General features: G+C 40.6%; 1 protein-coding gene across 2 annotated transcripts in view; it reads right to left on the bottom strand.

Annotated features, from left to right (window-relative positions):
* ARHGAP44 (Rho GTPase activating protein 44) overlaps nucleotides 1–21,772 on the bottom strand; it is a 207,445-nt gene that overhangs the window by 134,016 nt on the left and 51,657 nt on the right. The window lies entirely within an intron of this gene.

The following is a 21,772-nucleotide window of genomic DNA, read 5'->3' as shown; positions in this document are numbered from 1 at the left end:
TGTGTGCAAGAGGGGAGCAAGTCGTCTATGCTAGGACATAAAAATCTCTCGATCTCTTGAAGCTCTCTGCCTGTAGTTCATCCCAAATTGCCCCTCTTTGCTATTTCTAAGGCAAAACCCAAAAGCCAAGATCAGACTGGGGGTTTAAACTATGGAAAAGGGATAGGAGAGCTGTTTTAGTTTGAGCTTGAAGCTCCAGGTACAAAAGTAATTCTTGCCTGCCTCCATGATCCCATTCAACGCAGTCATTGTGCTTGGCCAGTAGTGGCTAGTTTTCTACATTCCTGTGCAAAGCTCTCTCGGCACCGAAGGTGATGATGTTTGGCCAGCCCTGGTTGGGGGAGTTAAGTCCCCACACAATTCACGGACAGCAGAGCAGTTACAGGAGGGGAACAGGATATGGCCACCACATACATGGTCTCTGTATCTGGCTGCCCTGGGTGCTTTTAGAATAGCAGAAATGGTTGGAATTTTCCATCCATAGGATTTCTGTGCTCACATATTCTGGATTAACACGGATTTAAATACTGTGCATTTGGCATAAAACTTACTACTGCTCCTCCTTCCATGCTTAAATAAATGCTGGTGGCTCAAAAAATATATAAGTGAGAACCTACCAGGTCCTGAGGACAAGTGATGTCAGTGACCAAAGGACAAACAGGTTAAGTGGCAGCAAACACCCAAAGGCCAGCCGTTAGGAGTGGCTGAGTGTCCCCTGCTTATCACAGCGACCTTAGAAGCTATCTATTTAGGGTCTGATCAATGCAGAACCAAGTAAAAGAAAAGTTGGAAGTAACCCAAGTGTTCATCAACAGATGAAAGGATAAGCAGAATGTGGTATATATTCATACGATGGAATATTATTCAGCCATAAAAAGGAATGAAGTTCTGATACATGCTACAACAGGGATGAATCCCAAAGACACTACGCTAGGTGAAATAAGCCAGACACAAATATGATTCCACTTACATAAATGTCTTTTTTTTTTTTTTGGAATGTTCCGGGTGTTCTTTTACATTTTAATTTCTATTCTTATATGTATTTTTTTTTATTAATTAACGAAAAAAAAGAAATTAACCCAACATTTAGAAATCATACCATTCTACATATGCAATCAGTAATTCTTAACATCATCACATAGATGCATGATCATCGTTTCTTAGTACATTTGCATCGGTTTAGAAGAACTAGCAACACAACCGAAAAAGATATAGAATGTTAATATAGAGAAAAAAAATAAAAGTAATAATAATAGTAAAAACAAAACAAAACAAAACAAAAACCTATAGCTCAGATGCAGCTTCATTCAGTGTTTTAACATGATTACTTTACAATTAGGTATTATTGTGCTGTCCATTTTTGAGTTTTTTGTATCTAGTCCTGTTGCACAGTCTGTATCCCTTCAGCTCCAATTACCCATTATCTTACCCTGTTTCTAAGTCCTGTTGGTCTCTGTTACCAATGACATATTCCAAGTTTATTCTCGAATGCCGGTTCACATCAGTAGGACCATACAGTATTTGTCCTTTAGTTTTTGGCTAGACTCACTCAGCATAATGTTCTCTAGGTCCATCCAGGTTATTACATGCTTCATAAGTTTATTCTGTCTTAAAGCTGCATAATATTCCATCGTATGTATATACCACAGTTTGTTTAGCCACTCGTCTGTTGATGGACATTTTGGCTGTTTCCATCTCTTTGCAATTGTAAATAACGCTGCTATAAACATTGGTGTGCAAATGTCCGTTTGTGTCTTTGCCCTTAAGTCCTTTGAGTAGATACCCAGCAATGGTATTGCTGGGTCGTATGGCAATTCTATATTCAGCTTTTTGAGGAACCACCAAACTGCCTTCCACAGTGGTTGCACCATTTGACATTCCCACCAACAGTGGATAAGTGTGCCTCTTTCACCGCATCCTCTCCAGTACTTGTCATTTTCTGTTTTGTTGATAATGGCCATTCTGGTGGGTGTGAGATGATATCTCATTGTGGTTTTGATTTGCATTTCTCTAATGGCCAGGGACATTGAGCATCTCTTCATGTGCCTTTTGGCCATTTGTATTTCCTCTTCTGAAAGGTGTCTGTTCAAGTCTTTTTCCCATTTTGTAATTGGGTTGGCTGCCTTTTTGTTGTTGAGTTGAACAATCTCTTTATAAATTCTGGATACTAGACCTTTATCTGATATGTCGTTTCCAAATATTGATTCCCATTGTGTAGGCTGTCTTTCTACTTTCTTGATGAAGTTCTTTGATGCACAAAAGTGTTTAATTTTGAGGAGCTCCCATTTATTTATTTCCTTCTTCAGTGTTCTTGCTTTAGGTTTAAGGTCCATAAAACTGCCTCCAATTGTAAGTTTCATAAGATATCTCCCTACATTTTCCTCCAACTGTTTTATGGTCTTAGACCTAATGTTTAGATCTTTGATCCATTTTGAGTTAACTTTTGTATAGGGTGTGAGAGATGGGTCTTCTTTCATTCTTTTGCATATGGATATCCAGTTCTCTAGGGCACCATTTATTGAAGAGACTGTTCTGTCCCAGGTGAGTTGGCTTGACTGCCTTATCAAAGGTCAAATGTCCTAGATGAGAGGGTCTATATCTGAGCACTCTATTCGATTCCATTGGTCGATATATCTATCTTTATGCCAATACCATGCTGTGTTGACCACAGTGGTTCATAATATGCCTTAAAGTCAGGCAGCGCGAGACCTCCAGCTTCGTTTTTTTTCCTCAAGATGTTGTTAGCAATTCGGGGCACCCTGCCCTTCCAGATAAATTTGCTTATTGGTTTTTCTATTTCTGAAAAATCAGTTGTTGGGATTTTGATTGGTATTGCATTGAATCTGTAAACCAATTTAGGTAGGATTGACATCTTAACTATATTTAGTCTTCCAATTCATGAACACGGTATGCCCTTCCATCTATTTAGGTCTTCTGTGATTTCTTTTAACAGTTTTTTGTAGTTTTCTTTATATAGGTTTTTTGTCTCTTTAGTTAAATTTATTCCTAGGTATTTCATTCTTTTAGTTGCAATTGTAAATGGGATTCGTTTCTTGATTTCCCGCATTGTTTTTTCCATCTTTTCTACTTTTTCCTTCACTTCCTTAAGTTCTGTGATTTGTTTTTTCAGTTTTTCTATTTCTTCTTTTTGTTCAGCCCATGTCTTCTTCATGTCCTCCCTCAATTTATCGATTTCGTTTTTGAAGAGGTTTTCCATTTCTGTTCGTATATTCAGCATTAGTTGTCTCAGCTCCTGTATCTCATTTGAACTATTGGTTTGTTCCTTTGACTGGGCCATATTTTCCATCTTCTGAGCATGGTCCATTATCTTCTGCTGGCGTCTGGGCATTTAGTCAGATTTCCCTGGATGTTGGACCCAACAGGTTGGAAGATTTTTCTGTGAAATCTCTGAGTTCTGTTCTTCTTATCCTGCCCAGTAGGTGGCGCTCGTGGCACACGTTTGTCTCATGTGTTTGGAAGGGATCCCCCCCGTCACCGTTCTCCGCAGCCTGGGGATTTCCGATCCAATTCTCTCAGTTGGTCCGGGGGGCCGCGCGTGGTGGGGGCGCCAGCCGCCGCGGCTTGAGGGGAGCCTGTGGCTCCTTTATTAATGGACTATTGGTGTTTGGTTGGACCCAGTCCCTGCCACTGTCGGAGATTCCCTCCTCTCCCTGGAGGGGTGCCGGTCGCCGGCCGCCACGGCCCGGGTAACTCGCCACCGGACCAGGAAGCCGCCTGTGGGGGAGGGGCACCGGTCGCCGGCCGCTGCGGCCCGGGGAACTTGCCACTGGACCAGGAAGCCGCCTGCGGGGGAGGGGCGCTGGTTGCCGGCCACCGCGGCTTGGGTAGCCCTCTGATTTGAGACTTGTAGCCGGTCCAGGAAGCCGCCCACAAAAGAGGGGCGCCGGCCGCCAAAGCTTGGGAAACTTGCCTCTCCGAGACTCTCAGCCGGCCCAGGAAGGAGGGAGGGAGCAGCTGCGGCCGCCAGCTGCCGCGGCTTGGGGAAGGGCGCGCCGCTCGGGGATCTCACCGCAGCAGAGTCTCACAGTAAGTCTAGCCAGTCCAGACTGGGGTACGCTGTGTGTCCATTACCTGCCGTGGCCCTGGGAGCTGTTCTGCACTGTTTCTGTCCACCTAGTACTTGCTCTGGAGGAGGAACTAAGATGCGCGTACCTTACTAAGCCACCATCTTGGCCTCGCCTCCTACATAAATGTCTTGAATAAGTAAATTCATAGAGACAGGAAATCGATTACAGTTTACCAGGGCTTGGGGAGAGGGGTAGAGGGAAGGGGAGTTACAGCTGAATGGGTAAAGAGTTCTTATTTTAGGTGATGTAGAACTTTTAGTAATGCAAGATGGCAATGGAAGCACAACACTGTGAATGCAATTAATGCTACTGAATTATGCACATTTGTGCTGGTTTGAAAGGAAGTATGCCCCCTAAGAAAAGCCATGTTTTAATATAAATCCCATTTGTTAAAGGCAGAATAATCTCTACTCAGTACTGTATATTTGAAACTGCAATGAGCTCATCTCCCTGGTTGATGTGATTTAGTTAAGAATGGTTGTTAAACTGGATTAGGGGATGACATGTCTCCACCCATTTGAGTGGGTCTTGATTAGTTTCTGAAGTCCCATAAAAGAGGAAACATTTTGGAGAGAGAGATTTGGAGAGAGCAGAGAATGCTGCAACACTACAAAGCAGAGACCACCAGCCAGCGACCTTTGGAAATGAAGAAGGAAAACGCCTCCCGGGGAGCTTCATGAAGCCAGAAGCCAGGAGAGAAAGCTAGCAGATGACGCCGTATTCACCACGTGCCCTTCCAGCTGAGAGAGAAGCCCTGTGTTTGCCATGTGCCGTCTCACTTAAGAGAAACCCTGAACTTCATCGGCCTTCTTGAACCAAGGTATCTTTCCATGGATGCCTTTGATTGGACATTTCTATAGACTTGTTTTAATTGGGGCATTTTCTCAGCCTTAAAACTGTAAACTAGCAACTCATTAAATTCCCCTTGTTAAAAGCCATTCCATTTCTGGTATATTGCATTCCGGCAGCTAGCAAACTAGAACAACATTAAAATGGCAAATTTTATGTTACAAATAGGACACCACAATTTTGTTCTTAAAGCACAAAGGTTAAAAACATTTAATCAAGTACCTATGCTCTATGTGAGTTGACTTTTAGGATTTTAAGGTAGTTCATTCCTGCCCCCCTCAAAATGTTAGGAAGCAATGCCTAATAAATCACAATTAAACCTTCAATCTTTTGGAAAGTTAAGATTTTATCCTTTATTAGATCTCATCAGGCACTGAGGCTGTACATGAAGGATTTAACCAGGTCCTGGCATAAGAACGAGTTTCCATGGAAAGGATGGGAAGGGGATTACAAAGGGTTCTGGCCTGCATTAGGATTTAGAAATAGCTCTCCCCTTAAGTGGCCATATGGTGTGAGGTCCAGAGAAGTGAGGCAATTTTTTAATAAGAGGTGGATAAAGCAAGATTTGCTTGGAAAAAAATATATCCATTATATTTCCAACTATACATTATTTTCAGAATGCAAACTACAGAAAGTAAATCTCAAAACCTGTGGAAGGCACACAGATGCATTGGAAATGCACCAAGAATATATCACCACAGGCAGGGTCTTTGGTTGGTTGGAAACCAGAAAACAAGCAGGCATTTACTAAGTTCTAACATAAGCTGGAGCATTAAAAGTTGACATTCATCTAACTTTCACAATAACCCCAAAAGGTAGGACCTATTAATAATATCACTTTATTGATAGAGAAATTGAGGCTTATCGAACTTATACAAATTTGCCCAAGGCTATGAAACAGATTATGAACTCAGTCAAACCCAGATTCGACTTGCTTAACCCCCATGCTATAACAACTTTTATAAGGTTTTAAGATTCTGGCAATCCCCCAAGGTGCCTTTCAAATAAAAACTTCTATAGTGGAAGACAGTGAGGATGAGAATGCAAAAATAAACTTCACCCACTTCACAACTGCTTAGGGTTAGCTCTGGATATACTTCTATATGTAGACTTACTACTTTTTAAACATAGCAGACTGTCCTGGAGTCGAGAATGGGAACGAGGCCTTGTAATTCTGTACAGCTTAATGCAATACCTGGATACATCCTAGGCTATAGTGGGCCGATAATTAAAAAGTATTGGTAGAGTCCCTTAAGGGTCCGAAGGAAAAAAAATACATACATACACACACACACACACACACACACACACACACGCATATATATATATTTGGGAGGTATTACACTTTTCCATCTAGGAAATCCCGGGAACACTCTCAACCAATGGTGACAGCCAAGAAAATAGGCGAGGCCCTTGATTTTGAGGCTTGCCCTTATGAAATCGGTTTCTGTAGTGGAGAATCTAAGGCTACCTATACTGAGGCCTAAGAGGTGCTTTCAGAAAACCTCTTTTGTTGCTCAGATGTGGCCTCTCTCTCTCTAAGCCCAACTCTGCAAGGAAAATCATTACCATCCCCCTACACAGGACATGACATTCTGGGGTGAAAGTCTCCCTGAAAATGTGGGGCTGACTCCCAGGGTTGAGTCTGGCCTTGGTACTATGGTGTCAACCATGCCTTCCTGACAAAAAGGGGATAAAGGTGTATAGTAAAATAAGGCATCAGTGGCTAAGAGAGATCAAATAGAGTCAAGAGGCTATTCTGGAGGCTACTCTTATGCAACCTTCAGCCAGATATTGCTAGTTACCATGGTACGACAAACCCTAACCAGCATTACTCCTGTTTATTTCTTTTGTTTTATTTTTAGAGAAATATTTTGGTTTGCTAAAGCTGCTAGAATGCAATATACCATAAATGGAACAGCTTTTGTAAAGAGAATTTATTAAGTCACAAGTTTACAGTTCTAAGGTCATTAAAAAATGTCCAATCTAAGGCATCCAGAGACATAGACCTTGACTCAAGAAAGGGCCAACATCATTCGGGGTTTCTCGGTCAGCTGAGAAGGCACATGGACATCTGCTAGCTTTCTCTCCTGGCTTCTCATTTCAAAACACTTCCCCAGGGTGCATTTTCCATCTTCACCTCCAAAGGTCTCTGGCTGCACAGGCTCTGAAGCGTTTTCCAAAATGGTTTCCTCTTAAAGGGCTCCAGTAAGCAACCACATCTTGAACGGGTGGAGACACATCTCCATGGAAACCACTTAATCAAAAGGTCCCACCCACAACTGGGTGAGTCACATCTCCATGGAAACAACTCAATCAAAAATATCCCACCCAACAATACCGAATCAGAGTTAAAGAACATGGCTTTTCTGGAGTACACAACAATTTCAAACTGGCACAGGAAGGAAGCAGGGAAGAAAGAGAGGAGAGGGGAAGGGAGACAGGAGGGAGAAAAGAAAGGATAAGGAGAGAGGGTAATAATGTGGGCTGGAGTGCACTGAATCACTATATTGATGTTTCTTTTGGCCTCCAGGTTCTTGGAGCAGCTTGAAGGAAAGATCTGAAATAGTGGAATAGTCCATGCCAAACTCTGAAATCTGTTCTACAACTCCTTTTGAAGTGTACTTTGAAAATTATTGCTTTTTCTTTCCTTTCTTTGTAAATGTGGTTTAATCCACATAAAAAAAAAGTTAGACAAAGGTAATTCAGTGGTAGAATTCTCACCTGCCATGTGGGATACACAGGTTCAATTCCCTGCCCATGCATTTCTTAAAAAAAAAATAAAAAGTTAGAATAATCACAGCTCTCAGGCTACCTATAGGGCAGCAGGATGTGCACTTATCTGCCAAGCCCAACAGATTTCTAGTTTCATGCACCCTAAAATCTCTAGAAGCAGCCACCTATCATACAACGGAACAATCCCATTCCTACAGCCAGGATTCTTTGGCCTGGGAGAATAGATAGCCAACTAGGTTCTACTGGGTTTTACAATGGGAGAGGGCAGTCTGTTTGGGCAGGACTGTAAGGCCAGGGCTTTGCAGGGATAGAAGCAGTGAAGGCAGAGAAAGCCAGGGTGGCAGGGATGATGGACTCATCCCAGAAGCCGAGCTGCTTTGGCTCCCTGTGGCTCATCTCCTGTTGCTGTGACACCTGGCTCCACTTAGGGTTCAGCAGCTCCGAGCTTGCCTGCAGGGTCCCTACAATAAGCTTCCTTTTCCTTAAAGCAGCTCGAGGGTTTTTTGTTTTGCTTCATTTTGTCTTTTGCAATCTAGGATCTTTCCCAGAGCTCTCCCACTAGTAGTGTCTATATATATATATATATATATATATATACACACACACACACATATGTGTATACACACACATTTCAAAACTTTATATCAGCACAAAAATAGCAGCTTTCATTTAATAAAGGCCTACTGTGCTTGCATGGCTATGTCCGATACTACATCGCACAAGTGTCACCCAGTATTAAGCATCAAAGGACCACTTAATCGGCCTTCGTCACACACAGACCCCCCAGTTTTAACAAACAGTTGCACACGTATGGAAATTCAGAATACACAAAATCAGCTCAACAGATGATTCAGTAAGTGCTGCTGGAACAATTCAATAGCCAATTCCATTACACAAAGAAAAATAAATATAAATGGATGAAGCAGGGGGAAACACGAAATCAATGTATTAATGTACGGTCCCAGGTGGGACTCCAAAGTCAAAATCATAATGAAAAAAAAAGAGATTTCATGACATAAATTTCTTAAAACTCCTACATAACAAAAGACACGATAATAAATGACAAGGGACAGGAAGAAAATACGTACAATAAACATAACGAAGAATTGATTTCTCTTTGCAAAGGGCTCCAGCCTTATTTTTAAAGTTTAGTGAAAGACTGATGCAGACCTTGCTCGCACACATCCTTAGCCGCAAACTCCTTCCCCAGAGTAACCCCTGCAGTCTATATCCTTCTTATTCTTTTCCTACACCTCTAGACACATAAATATACACACACACATTATTTCTTTTTTACATAATTGGGCTGTGTTTCAATTCACTAAAGCTGCCAAAATGCAATATATAAGAAATGGGCTGGTGTGCTGGCTTGAAAGATTATGTGCCCCAGAAAACCCATGTTTCAATCTACCTTGTGGAGGCAGCTGTTTCTTTTAATCCCTATTCAATACTGTAGGTTAAAAGATTGATTAGATTATCACCACAGAGATGGGACAGACCCAATTGTGGGTATTAACCTTTGATTAGAAGGAGATGTGACTCTATCCATTCCAGGTGGGTCTTGATTAGTTTACTGGAATCCCTTAAAAGAAACATTTTGAAGAGTGCCACAGAGCCCTGAGAACCACGAGAGCCCACGCAGCCAGAGACCTTTGGAGATGAAGAAGGAAAACAACCCTGGGGAGCTTCATGAAACAAGAAGCCTGGAGAGAAAGCTAGCAGATGTCACCATGTTTGCCATGTGCCTTTCCAGTTGAGAGAGAAACCCTGAAATTCATTGGCCTTCTGGAACCAAGACATCTTTCCCTGGATGCCTATAGATTGGACATTTCTATAGACCTACTTTAATTTGAACAATTTCATGGCCTTAGAACTGTAAAGATGTAATTCAATAAATTCCCCTTGCTAAAAGCCATTCTGTTTCTGGTATATCGCATTCTGGCAGCTAGCAAACCAGAATAGCTGGCTTTTTAACAAGGGGAATTCATTATTTTACAAATTTACAATTCTAAGGCCATGAAAATGTCCAAATTAAGGCAGCAACAGGATGATACTTTCTCTGAAGACAGGCTACCAGCATCCTCTGTCACACACGGCAAGGCACATGATGAAGTCTGCTGTTCCTCTTCTCCCGTGTTTTGTTGCTTCAGCTTCTGAGTTCTCTGTCTGTGGTTCTTTGTCTAAACTTCTCGGAGACTTTTTCTGCAAGTTCCTCTCTAGTTCATCATTTAGCTTCTCTGGGGCTTCTCTGAGCTCTCTGGGTGCTTTCTGTATATACTTTTTCCTCTTTTTTTTTTTTCTTTATGCTGTATGGTGGAGGTCACATTTCATTCTTTTCCATGTGACTATCCTGTTACTGCAGCACCATTTAATGAATTTATTTTTGTCAGGGCAGGGAGTGCATGGGTCAAGAATTGAACCAAGGTTTCCTGCATTGCAGGCAAGAATTCTACCACTGAACTACCCTTGCACCCCCTTTATCCTCTTATAAAGGACCCCAATATGGGGATTAAGACCCATCTTGAATGGGATGGGTCACATCTCAATTGAAATAAATAACTTAATCAAAATAAAGTCCCACTCACAATAGGGCTGTGCCCTCAGGAGTGGATTAAAAGAAAAGCTTTTTCTGGGGTACATAACCTCTCCAAACCAGTACAGGCTGATAATCACCAGTGTTTTGTGATTTGCTTTCTTCCACACAACATTTCTTAGAGCTCTTTCAATGCATCTACGTATGGTCCACTTCACTTTATCACCGCCATTATTAGATACCATTGATTATATCACCATATATTTCACCCTTCTTATGAGAGATATTTAAGTTTCCTCTAGTGTTTCACTAGTAAAGGCAACGTACCCATCCTCATGTTGTTCGTCTACCTTTGTGCACATATATCATAATATTGTCAAATGGAAAAACCTTATGAAACTAGCTATAGATGGCACTACCCTGACTTCATTTTAAAAACAAGCACACACATAAAATCAGAAGAAAAAAAAAAAAGAATAAAATACACACTCCAAAACTGTTACTGATGGAAACAAGTAGATAAGTGGATTGAATGACATGTTGTCTTCATACTTTCTTGGGTTTTACAATTTTTCAACCATGAACACGACTTTAATTATGAGGAAAAACACCTTGCTGTATGAGTTAATAAATTCTAAATGATGGCAAAAGGGCACCACCCTCAGATTACAGTCATGATTTCATCACTCAGAAGAGACATGTTCAAATCCTAATCTAATGCATCCCTGTGAGTGTGAACCCAGAACACAGCAGACCTTGGAGAAAGTAAACCCTGCCAAAACCCTGATGTATAACTTCTAGCCTTCAAAACCATGAGATAATAAATTCTTATTATTTAAGCCAACCCACTGTGTTATTTGTCAGAGCAGCTCTAGGCCCAAACTATTCTAGGAAGCATCCTTCACCTGAAGGGAAAATGAGATGACCAGGGGGCAGCCCTATTGGGTAAGACTATGGAAGCCATAAAATTCATTATGTTAAAATTATGTGGACATAATTATGTGGACAATGGAGTCCTATTGGTTGACCACTTTCTATCTGGGTCCATTTGTCTAATCAGTATTGCCTTCCAATGCTGCTCCTCTCACCACTAAACTCTAAACTTCCATGTCTCCCACCTCCACCTCTCTAGGAGAGTCTAGCCTCCTTGAGCTCTTCCAGGCTCTGTTGCTAACTGGGTATGCTCCCTGGCTGGGACAGTTATGATGTGCGATGATGCCTAACCACTATTTAACTTGTATATTATTAAGCAAGATGGTGCTCCAGGCATAGTCAGTACCAGCACCTGAAAGATAGTCAGCTGGCATGGCTTGTAAACGACAGTTCTGGCAAAGGTTATCATGCTGGAGTATAATGGGGTTGGGGGTATAAGAGGTCGGCAAGTCCCCTCACCTTGGGGCATCCTACTTCTCAACATGGAGAAGCAGAATAGGACGTGGGAGTTCTGAGAAGCCAGGATCAACAAACATCCCTCTGTAATATACTCAGTAGGTCCCCTTACCTTCAACTCCCTCTTACAAACTTGCCTCACTGATTCCTGGTCTCACCATCCCCTATGCCTACTCATAAGCAGCCAGCAGTGCTAATTCTCCTTGCATGTTCTGCCTGCAGGAAGCTGTTTGAAGCCTCCGCCTCCTTCCTCCAAGCCCCCATCTTTCCCTGCCCCTCTCCATCTGGACCAACGCCATCTGGTAAAAGCTCCTGCCTGCCTGCTCACCACCACCATGACATATTTGTTTCTAAATCCAGCCTCTCACCCTTGCTGTGCTCAGAGAAAACAGGCCTGCCTCCTCTCCACCCTGCTCCCTGTTCTATCAAACCATGGGGCAGTCCTAAAGAGCACCAAGAGGGCAGCAGGCTTTTGGGAAACTGAGGCACAACTTTTACAGACCACAGGGATTCAGTGGTCCAAAGAAGGAAAAGTCAGGCCAGGATGAGCTGGCACCAGGATACCTGGAAGCACAGCCCTTAGGACAAGAGGTGGGTTGGAAGCCAGGTAGAGGGAGGTAGGGTCCAGCACAGAGAAAAGGATGGCAGCTGCACAACACTCAGGTGTAGCAGCTCAGGTGAGGAGGAGAACAGGTTTGCAGTCGATAACCCAGGAACACCGAATTAATGCTTTGTCTTATCTTGGAGGATTTTATGCACAGGGAATCTAGTAACTGAGAACATCTGATTGGCAGGAAAGAGGGAAGGGTCAAGGACAAAAGCAATTCCTGATATGGCCGTCTGTCCTTATTGCTCATTTGAGCCAACTTGTTCTTTCTCAGGTGCTGTAACCTCCCCACCACCAACTCCCTGCCTCAATTTACAGTTCTGTCCTGTTACTGCCAAACTTTTTTCGTGAACCCTGTGCACCTCCACTTTCTCAACATGCCTTCTATTTTTAACCTCCTCCCATCAACGTCTTACCTTCCCCCTCCCCGTTTATAGCTCCCTGGGCAGGGGCCAGAAGGCCTTTTGTGATACTTTTTAGGACCGTCAGTGCTTCATATGCCGCTACGAACATGGAGGGTGCCTGAAAATACTCACCGGATGAAATAACATTCCTCAGGCTCAGGACACCCTTCTCTGTTTTATAATGCACAGTCATTTTTCCCTGAAGAAATCCATCTGACTACACAATCCATGTTAACTGCTCCCTTAAAAAGATAAATGTCTTATTTTATTCCTTAAAAAGATAAAAAGTTTTGGCAATGGATGGCAGTGAAGGTAGCACAACTTTGTGAATGTAATTAACACCACCGAATTATATATTGGAATGTCGTTAAAAGGGGAAATTTTAGGTTGCATATACAGTACTAGAATAAACAATTTTTTTAAAAATCCATGGAAATGCACAACACAAACATTGAATCCTTAAGTTAAACCATAGCCTATAGTTAACAGCACAATTTTAACAGCATGTTTTCATCAATTGCAACAAATGTACCATACCAATGCAAGGTGTTACCATAGGGTAGAATACGGGAACCCCGTATTTTCATGCATGCCTGTTCTGTAAACCCACAACTTCTCCAATAAAAACAAAACAAAACAAAAACAAAGAGCATTGAGGGACTTAATTATGAAGATAACATGCACAATGGGGGGGGGGATTAACCAAAACTAATACAGGCTCTTTGAAAAGACATATAAAATGGACAAACTGGGAAAACTCATCAAGAAAAACCAAGCCTCTGCAAAAACAACAAATACTGTGAATGAAAATGTCTTTAATTTAAATTCCTAAAAACATAACTTACCAAAACTGATTTTAAAGAAAATCTTAAAAATCAAAAACTCAAGGGTGAAACCATCATAATTGTACATCTATCCCCCACAATATGTCCCCTCCATAAGACAAAGCAAAGCAATTTTCCCAGGTAAGATGCTCTTACAAGCAAGTTATACAAGTCTTTGAGGGACAGCCCATTTTGATCTATAAACTGTCTGTTACATGCAGGATTTTCAACGATTGAGGAAGATTGTGTCTTTAGCCAGAAAGTCATTCATTCACTCACCAAATATTTCAAAAGCCCCTCTTATGTGCCAGGCACTGTCCTCCATCCTAGGGACACAGCAGGGAACATAAAATCCCCATCCTTCCAATGTTCTTTGGGTATTAGCCCTGGCATTTTGTGGTGACCCTTGACAAGGAGCAAATCTTGGTGGCTTCAGGCAAATGGTGGAAGTGAGGCCAGGAGTGGGGTGAGTTTCAGGGCTGAGTAAAGGAGGGACTTCTTTTGGAGCCTCTGGGCCCTCTCTTCATTCCTACCAGGGCTGATGGGGGGTGGGGGGAGATGCAGTGGATGGAGAGGAAACCTTCTCCAGAGCATAAGAGAGCCCTGACTTTCCCCTTACCCCTGCCCATGGATATTGGACATAGGGGAAAAAGGAAAATATCCTATGACCCATGAGAAGGCAAAGCATTCTTCACAGTGTAGCATGAAACAGAACGAACCGAGATGAAGGCTCCAAAGTTTCAGGAAGTAGGTTTTATTAGTCTATGGCCATAGGGCTCAGCCGAGTAGCTTCTGAAAGTCTGAGCCCCAATCAGGGGATGATATAAGATATTTATAGACAGAATGGCTGGTAGCGTTTTCCTAATATGGTAACTGGGTACACCTGAGGGAGGTGATTGGCTGCTCACTGGTGGCCAGAACCAGGAGGGGTTGCGAAAGCTGAGTTTACAGAAGTAGGAGGTGGGAGGCACCTGCTTGCTGCCAGGAGCTTGCTTGCTTCAACGGGCCAATGAAACTGGGTAAGGCAATTGCCCACACACAATTTGTGAATTTGTAAACACAAAGTGGTCTTGGCTGGTTATCATCCAGCTTTGGGCACTTGGGCAATTCATTCTTCTGTCTAGGTCTTCACATCCTCATCTGTAAGATAGAGCTGGTTAAAAGGTGCTCTTTGAATTTTCTTGGCTCTAAAATGTGATCACTGTTTATTTCTATTCGATCTACCCTTTGACATATCTGTACATATCAGTGGCATTCATTGTCAGCAAGCTCACCAACTTCCATCCTAGCAGGCAAAAGTGAATCTTGTGTCCTTGAATGGAAGCATAAGGAAAATGTGAATGCTCTTTTGTGAGCCATTTTTTCAGTTCTGCATAAAATGAGCATTTCAATGACAGACAAACTGAATCATCACAGAATCATTCGCTCCAACAAATATTTCCTGGACCACTATGTCATGCTCAGCCATCCAACATTTAATGCTACTTGAAAAAAAGCAAGCAAAGTTATAAACGAGAAAATGCTGCATCTCTGTTAGAACAAGCACCACCATATTTTTCTTGGAGCCAAAGGGAATTAATATTTTAGAAAGCCAAAAATTAAGAAGTATTATTGGACCTTAACATCAGAACCAGTTAAAAGACTGGGTTTGAGCAATTCTCACTGATTAGCAAAAGCAGAATTAATTGGGGTCAGACCCATCCAAGGTGAAAACACTGAAGCCAAAGCAAGCAAAGGACAAAAATCAAAAGGAAAGATGGGGTTACTTGACTCACGTCAGAAACAAGATCAGGTTCCCGTAGCAATTGCCATTTAAACAGAAACAGAAAATCAGCTTCAGATTAACAAGCCAGACTGAGGTTTCATACGGACCCAAAGCCCAGACTCACAGACTACTGCAGGGTCAGGCTGGAAAGGAGAGCTACTGATAAAACAGAGAGACCCAAATGTAAATGTCTTCCCTTCTACCATTAGTTTATAAATCTCTGGCTCTTCTTCCCTTCATAAATACTATTATTGAAAGAAAGAATACAGGTTCAACAGCTTTATGAATGTGTTATGTTATCAAATTTATTTCTAATTACATGCAGTTTAAATAAATAAAAACTATAGGTGGAATGAATACAGAAAATAATAAAAAGTTTTAAAAATGTATTTTTGTTATAGTAGTTGGAAATTACAAGCCCTAAATGAAAAAAATAGTAACAAAGAATTGGAGGAAATAAAAAAAAAAAGAAAACCAGAGAGAAAGGCACAGGGGACTGTTAAAGGCTGGGCTCCATCCCTCTGTTCACCAAACAACTTTTCAATCGTCTGTAAAAAGTCTGTGATGTAGCCTATGAAAAGTTCATGCACACACACAAACTCCAGCAAAAGAGTTCTAACATGCAGACCCGAGAAAGGACTCATTCTCATTGAAACATAAAAGATAGGTTTAAAAAACACATATTTTTATTGCGATATCGTCACGCACCATACAGTTCATCCAAAGTATACAATCAATGGCTCATAGTATCATCACATAGTTGTGCATTCATCATCATGACCCTCGTTAGAACATTTGCATCACTCAGAAAAATAAAAGAAAAAACCCATACATTCCATACCTCTAACCCCTTCCAATCATTGACCAGTGGTATTGCAATCTACTCCCCTTTTTTTTTAACCCCTGTTCCCCTCCACTATTATTTATTTTTTGTCCTTAGATTTTTACTCATGTGTCCATACCCTGGATAAAGGGCGCATCAGCCACAAGGTTTTCACAATCAAACAAAAAAGATGCATTTGTAATGCTGTCTGTACCTAGAATAGAGTCAATATTTATCTTGACAAAAATGCATTTGCAATGCTGCTAAGAATGTATGATACTGCTTTTGCCCTCAAATGATACTGCTTTTGCCCTCAAAGAGCTTAGACTCTAAAAGAGATGAAGCAGGGATTTCAGAGGCATATAAGAGCTGAGTCATGGGTTTACACAAACATTGACAGAAAATGTGGCAATTAATTTCCAGAAGTCTCTTCTGATTTAAATAACTGCAGACTTTGGCATGAATTACAGGAAACATACTTTGTTCATATCCAATCAACAAATTTAATAAAAAGTGAGAAAGGAGTGGGCTGACGTTGACAGCGTGGTTGAAGCGGTACATAATGTTACCATGCAGAAATACAAATGGTCTCACAAGCTACAATTCAACACAGGCAGTAAAGAAAAACCCAGGAGAGATGCAACTTGAAAAATGGCACATCTACTCTTTGATTCAAAGTTGTTAACATTTTAGTTTTCAGAAAGATATTTAAATGACATGAATATGAGTTTTTCCATTTCCCATTCTATTCTTATTGAAAGCAGCAAATAAGAAGAAACAGGCTGATATTTGTTTCTATTCAAGACCATATTTTAAGTGTTGCTTTTTTTTTTGGTTAACCACCTCAATGTTATTTGTAGCTACGTAATACAAACATTTTGGCTGCAACTGATATCCACTTTCCCGTAAATCTACACTGTGTGCAAAACTGCACACTGAAAATACCAAGGCGTATAGGGCAAAACAGGGTTGGGGCACAATGCTGTAGCCAAAGCATTAAACCACCAATATTTATTAACAATCCTAATAAAATGCTAGTGTGAATGCGCATTCATACTAAACCCAAAGTATTAGAAATACACATGCACACACACACACACACACACACACACACACACACACACACAGTGAAGCTAGGTCTTTACCAGGAAACAAGGAGAAAGGGAGCTTGATGGAAGGTGTGGGTAAAGTTGAGGCTACTAAGTTAGGGAGGAAAGAGCAAAATGCATAAGGATGAAGAACAGCTCCTACCCCCATTCCCTCCTCTCGCCCCAAACATTTCCCTGACTCAGCACAAGGTCAAGCTCAGCCGAAAGAAAGAATAGGCATCACCAATGGCAACTCATTCTTCCACACCTGGGTTCTGTTTTCATTTCTCATATGTTCAGCTTCAATTATTTGGTAAAACAAAACATTCACATGCTGGGGTTTGATTGCATACTAAACAATGCAACTTCCCGTTTGCGCTGACACCGTTCCTCCAATCTAATCTGCACTGAGGCATACTCTGTGGCAAGTCTGTCTGGATTATTATCCTTAAGTATTATTTTAAAGAACTTTATGTATCAGAGTAGGAAAATCACACTGTGCTATAGGAGGTAGAGCTAAGGGCAGGTAAAAAGGCTGCCACTGCAACCACACAGTGAGCATTTGGTTACTTAATGGGTTAACCTTAAAAGATCTCAAACTTCGAGTCTTGGCTTCTCCCCAAGCCCATAAAAAACTGCTGTGAATGACATAAGATCATCTAAAGCTACTTTGTAGCTTGTCAACATTATGATTGATGTACAGAAAAGACGAAATTTAATTGCCTAGTTAAAGGAACTAAGTAAACATAATAAAAGTGTTCCTAGTTGAACTAATTTTAAATAAATCTCTTTCACTAACTTTAATATTGCTTTTGTTTCATCATGCGAAATACCATGGCATTTGAATCTCTCAGATTTTTAAGACGTAACCACAAACACTGCAAAAATAATTTCCACTACTAGTTCTTACACAGGTGTTTTTCCCGTCCCAAATCATCACGTTTTCAGCATAAAATGTTCTCCTAAAAGGAACTGGTTAAATACCTTATAGCATATTTGTGTAACAAAATACTTCACAATCATAAAAAAAAAAAAGGATGATCCTTCTATGGGGGTTAATATACATAAGTACATTTATAGAAGCATAAACATGTACATGTGCCCATATGGCTTTCAGAAAGGGGGAGGGATACACATACAGACACATGCAGTTGTGTGTGCAGCAGAAGTGTCATGAGCATCCACTATATATGTTAAAGGTGGGTGTCTCTGGGAAGGGGGCATGGAAGGTCTAGGGTAAAGGAAATGCTTGACTTTTTAAATACTCAAAAGAGTTTAACTTTCCTTTTAGTAACATGTATGACACAAAACTACCCCTTTTGACCAGAATCACCAACATACTACAGCACTGTTCATTACACTCACAATAATGTGCTACAACTACCACCATTCATTGTCAAATATTTGCAATCAACCTAAATAGAAATTCTGCACAAATTAAGCATCAGCTCCCCATTCTATCCCGTTAGCCTATATCCTAGAATCTAACTCTGTAAGTTTGCTTATTATAAGTAGCTCATATCAACGAGATCATACAATATTTGTTCTTCTCTGCCTGGCTATTTCACTCAATATATTGTCCTCAAGGTTCATCCACATTGCCACGTGCATCAGGACTTCCCTCTTACAGCCGAATAATATTCCATCGTATGTATATTCCACATTTTGTTTAGTCATTCATCAGTTGATGAACACTTGCATTGCTCCATCTTTTGGCCATTGCGAAAAATGCTGCTATGAACATGGTGTGCAAATGTCTGTTCAAGTCCCTGCTCTCATTTCTTCTGAGTATATACCTAGCACTAGCTTACCAGATCATATCGTTAATTCTATACTTAGCTTGCTGATCAACTGCCAAACTGTCATTCACAGTGACAACACCATTTTACATTTCCACCAGCAGTGGATGAGTGTTCCTATTTCTTCACATCCTCTCCAGCACTTGCAATTTTCTATTTTTTTATATAGTGGCCATTTAGTAGGTTTGAAATGATATCTCATCGTGGCTTTGATCTGCATTTCCCTGATACCTACTGATGTTGAGCCTTGTGGTAGTTAGATTCAGTTGTCAACTTGGCCAGGTGAACCCACCTAGTTCTGTTGCTGTGGACATGAGCCAATGGTATGTGAACCTCATCTGTTGCTGATTTACATCTGCAGTCGGCTAGGAGGCGTGCCTGCAAATGAATGACGTCTGTCTTAACTGGTTGGTGCTTAAATGAGAGAGTTCAACATAGCACAGCCCAAGCAGTTCAGCATACCTCATCTCAGCACAAGCAGCTCAGCCCAGGCCTTTGGAGATGCAGAGAGAAATCACCCCGGGGAAAGTTGTTGGAACCCAGAGACCAGGAGAGAAGGTCAGCAGAGACCATCCTGTGCCTTTCCACGTAAGCAAGAACCTCAAATGAAAGTTAGCTGCCTTTCCTCTGAAGAATTAATGAAATAAATCGCCTTTTATTAAAAGACAATCTATCTCTGGTGTGTTGCATTCCAGCAGCTAGCAAAACTAGAACAAGCATCTTCTCATGGGCTTTTTAGCCATATGCATTTCCTCTTTGGAAAAATATCTATTCAAGTATTTTACCCATTTTTAAATTGTTGTTTGTCTTTTTGTTCTTGAGTTGTAGGATTTCTTCATATATTCTGGTTATTAAACCCTTATCAGATGTGATTTCCAAATATCTTCTTGTGTGTAGCCTGCTTTTTAAGAAGCACAAAAGTTTTTATTTTGAATAGTTTCCATTTATCTATTTCTTCTTTTGCTGCCTGTACCTACCACAAGATTTAAGATATTTTCCTACATTTTCTTCTAGGAGTTTTATGGTCCCCGTTCTTATATTTAGGTCTTTGATCCATTTTGAATCCTAATTGAGTGGAATTGGTAGCCTTGTCAGATACAAATCAGCCATAGATATGAGGGTAAGTTTCTGAACTCTAAATTCAATTACATTGGTCAATATCTCTACCTTTATGCCAGTACCATGTTGTTTTGATCACTGAACCTTTATAACATGCTTTAAAGTCAGGAAACATAAATTCTCCCACTTCACTCCTCTTTTTCAAAATGTTTTTGGCCATTTAGAGCCTGCTACCCTTCCAAATAAATCTGATAATTAGCTTTTCCATTTCTGCAAAATAGGCCATTAGAATTTCACCTGGGATTTCATTGAGTCTGTAAATCAATTTGGATAGATTTGAAATCTTAATAATGTTTAGTCTTACAATCCCACCCTTCCATTTATTTGTCTTCTTTGATTTCTTTTACCAAAAAGTACTTTCCTGTGTACAAAGTCCTTTACACATTTGTTTAAATTTATTCCTAGATATCTAATTCTTTTAGTCACTATTTTAAATGGAAATTTTTTCTTGACTTCTTCCTCATACTGCTCCTTAGTAGTGCATAGAAACATTACTGATTTTATGTATTGATCTTGGCTGTTGCTTTGCTGAACCCCTGTGTTAGCTCTAGTAGCTGTGTTGTAGATTTTTCAAAACTTTCTATATACAGGATCATGACTTCTGCAAACAGTGAAAGTTGGAGTTCTTCCTCTACAACTGGGATTCCTTTTGTTTCCTTTCCTTTCCTAACTACCCTACCTAGAACTTCCAGTACAATGGTGAATAACAGTGGTGGAAGTGGTTATCTCGTTCCAGATTTTAGAGAGAAAGCTTCCAGCCTTTCACCTTTGAGTATGATGATAGCTGTGGGGTTTTCGCATATGCCCTTTATCACATCAAGGACGCTTACTTCTATTCCTATCTTTCGAAGAGGTTTTACCAAGAAAGATGCTTGATTTTGTCAAATGCCTTTTCTGTGTCAATTGAGATGCATGTGGTTCTCCTCTTCAATTTCCTAATCTGGTACATTATATTATTTTATTTTCTTGTGTTGAACCACCCTTGCGTACTTGGGATAAAATCCATTTGATCGTGTTGTATAATTCTTTTAAAGTGCTGCTGGATTCAGTTTGCAAGTATTTTGTTGAGGATTTTTGTATCTATCGTCATTAGAGAAATTGGTCTGTAAGTTTCTTTAGCTGTAGTATCTACTGGCTTTTGTATTAGGGAGATGTAGGCTTCATAGAATGAGTCAGGTAATGTTCCCTCTTCGATATTTTGGAAGAGTCTGAGCAGGACTGGTGTTATTTCTTTAGAAATCAATGGCAGAATTCATCTGTGAAGTCATCTGGTCCTAGGCTTTTCTTTGTTGGCAGACTTTTCTTTTTACTGTTAAGAGTAACATACACACTAAAAGGCAATAAATTTCAAAGTACACCACAACCATTAGTTACAGAATAGATTTCAGAGTTTGGAATGGGTTAACAGTTCCACAATTCTAGGTTTTCCTTCTGGCTGCTCCAAGACACCAGAGACTAAAAGAAATAACAATATAATGATTCAGGAGTCATACTCATTTGTTAAATCCAATCTTCTCTTTTATAATTCCACCTTCTCCCTTTATCTTTTTTTTTTAATTATTTCTTATTGGGTGGATCACAGTGGCTCAGCAGGCAGAGTTCTCGCCTGCCATGCCGGAGACCTGGGTTCAATTTCCAGTGCCTGCCCATGCAAAAATATGTATATATATATTTTATTGATATATATTATATATTCACATATCATGTAATCATCCAAAGTATACAATGAATGGTTCACAATATCATCA

This window comes from Tamandua tetradactyla, chromosome 6 (genome assembly GCF_023851605.1).
Source record: "Tamandua tetradactyla isolate mTamTet1 chromosome 6, mTamTet1.pri, whole genome shotgun sequence".
Taxonomy (NCBI): domain Eukaryota; kingdom Metazoa; phylum Chordata; class Mammalia; order Pilosa; family Myrmecophagidae; genus Tamandua; species Tamandua tetradactyla.
The sequence above is the reverse complement of the archived record's forward strand: the minus strand, read 5'-3'. Positions and strand labels throughout refer to the sequence as shown.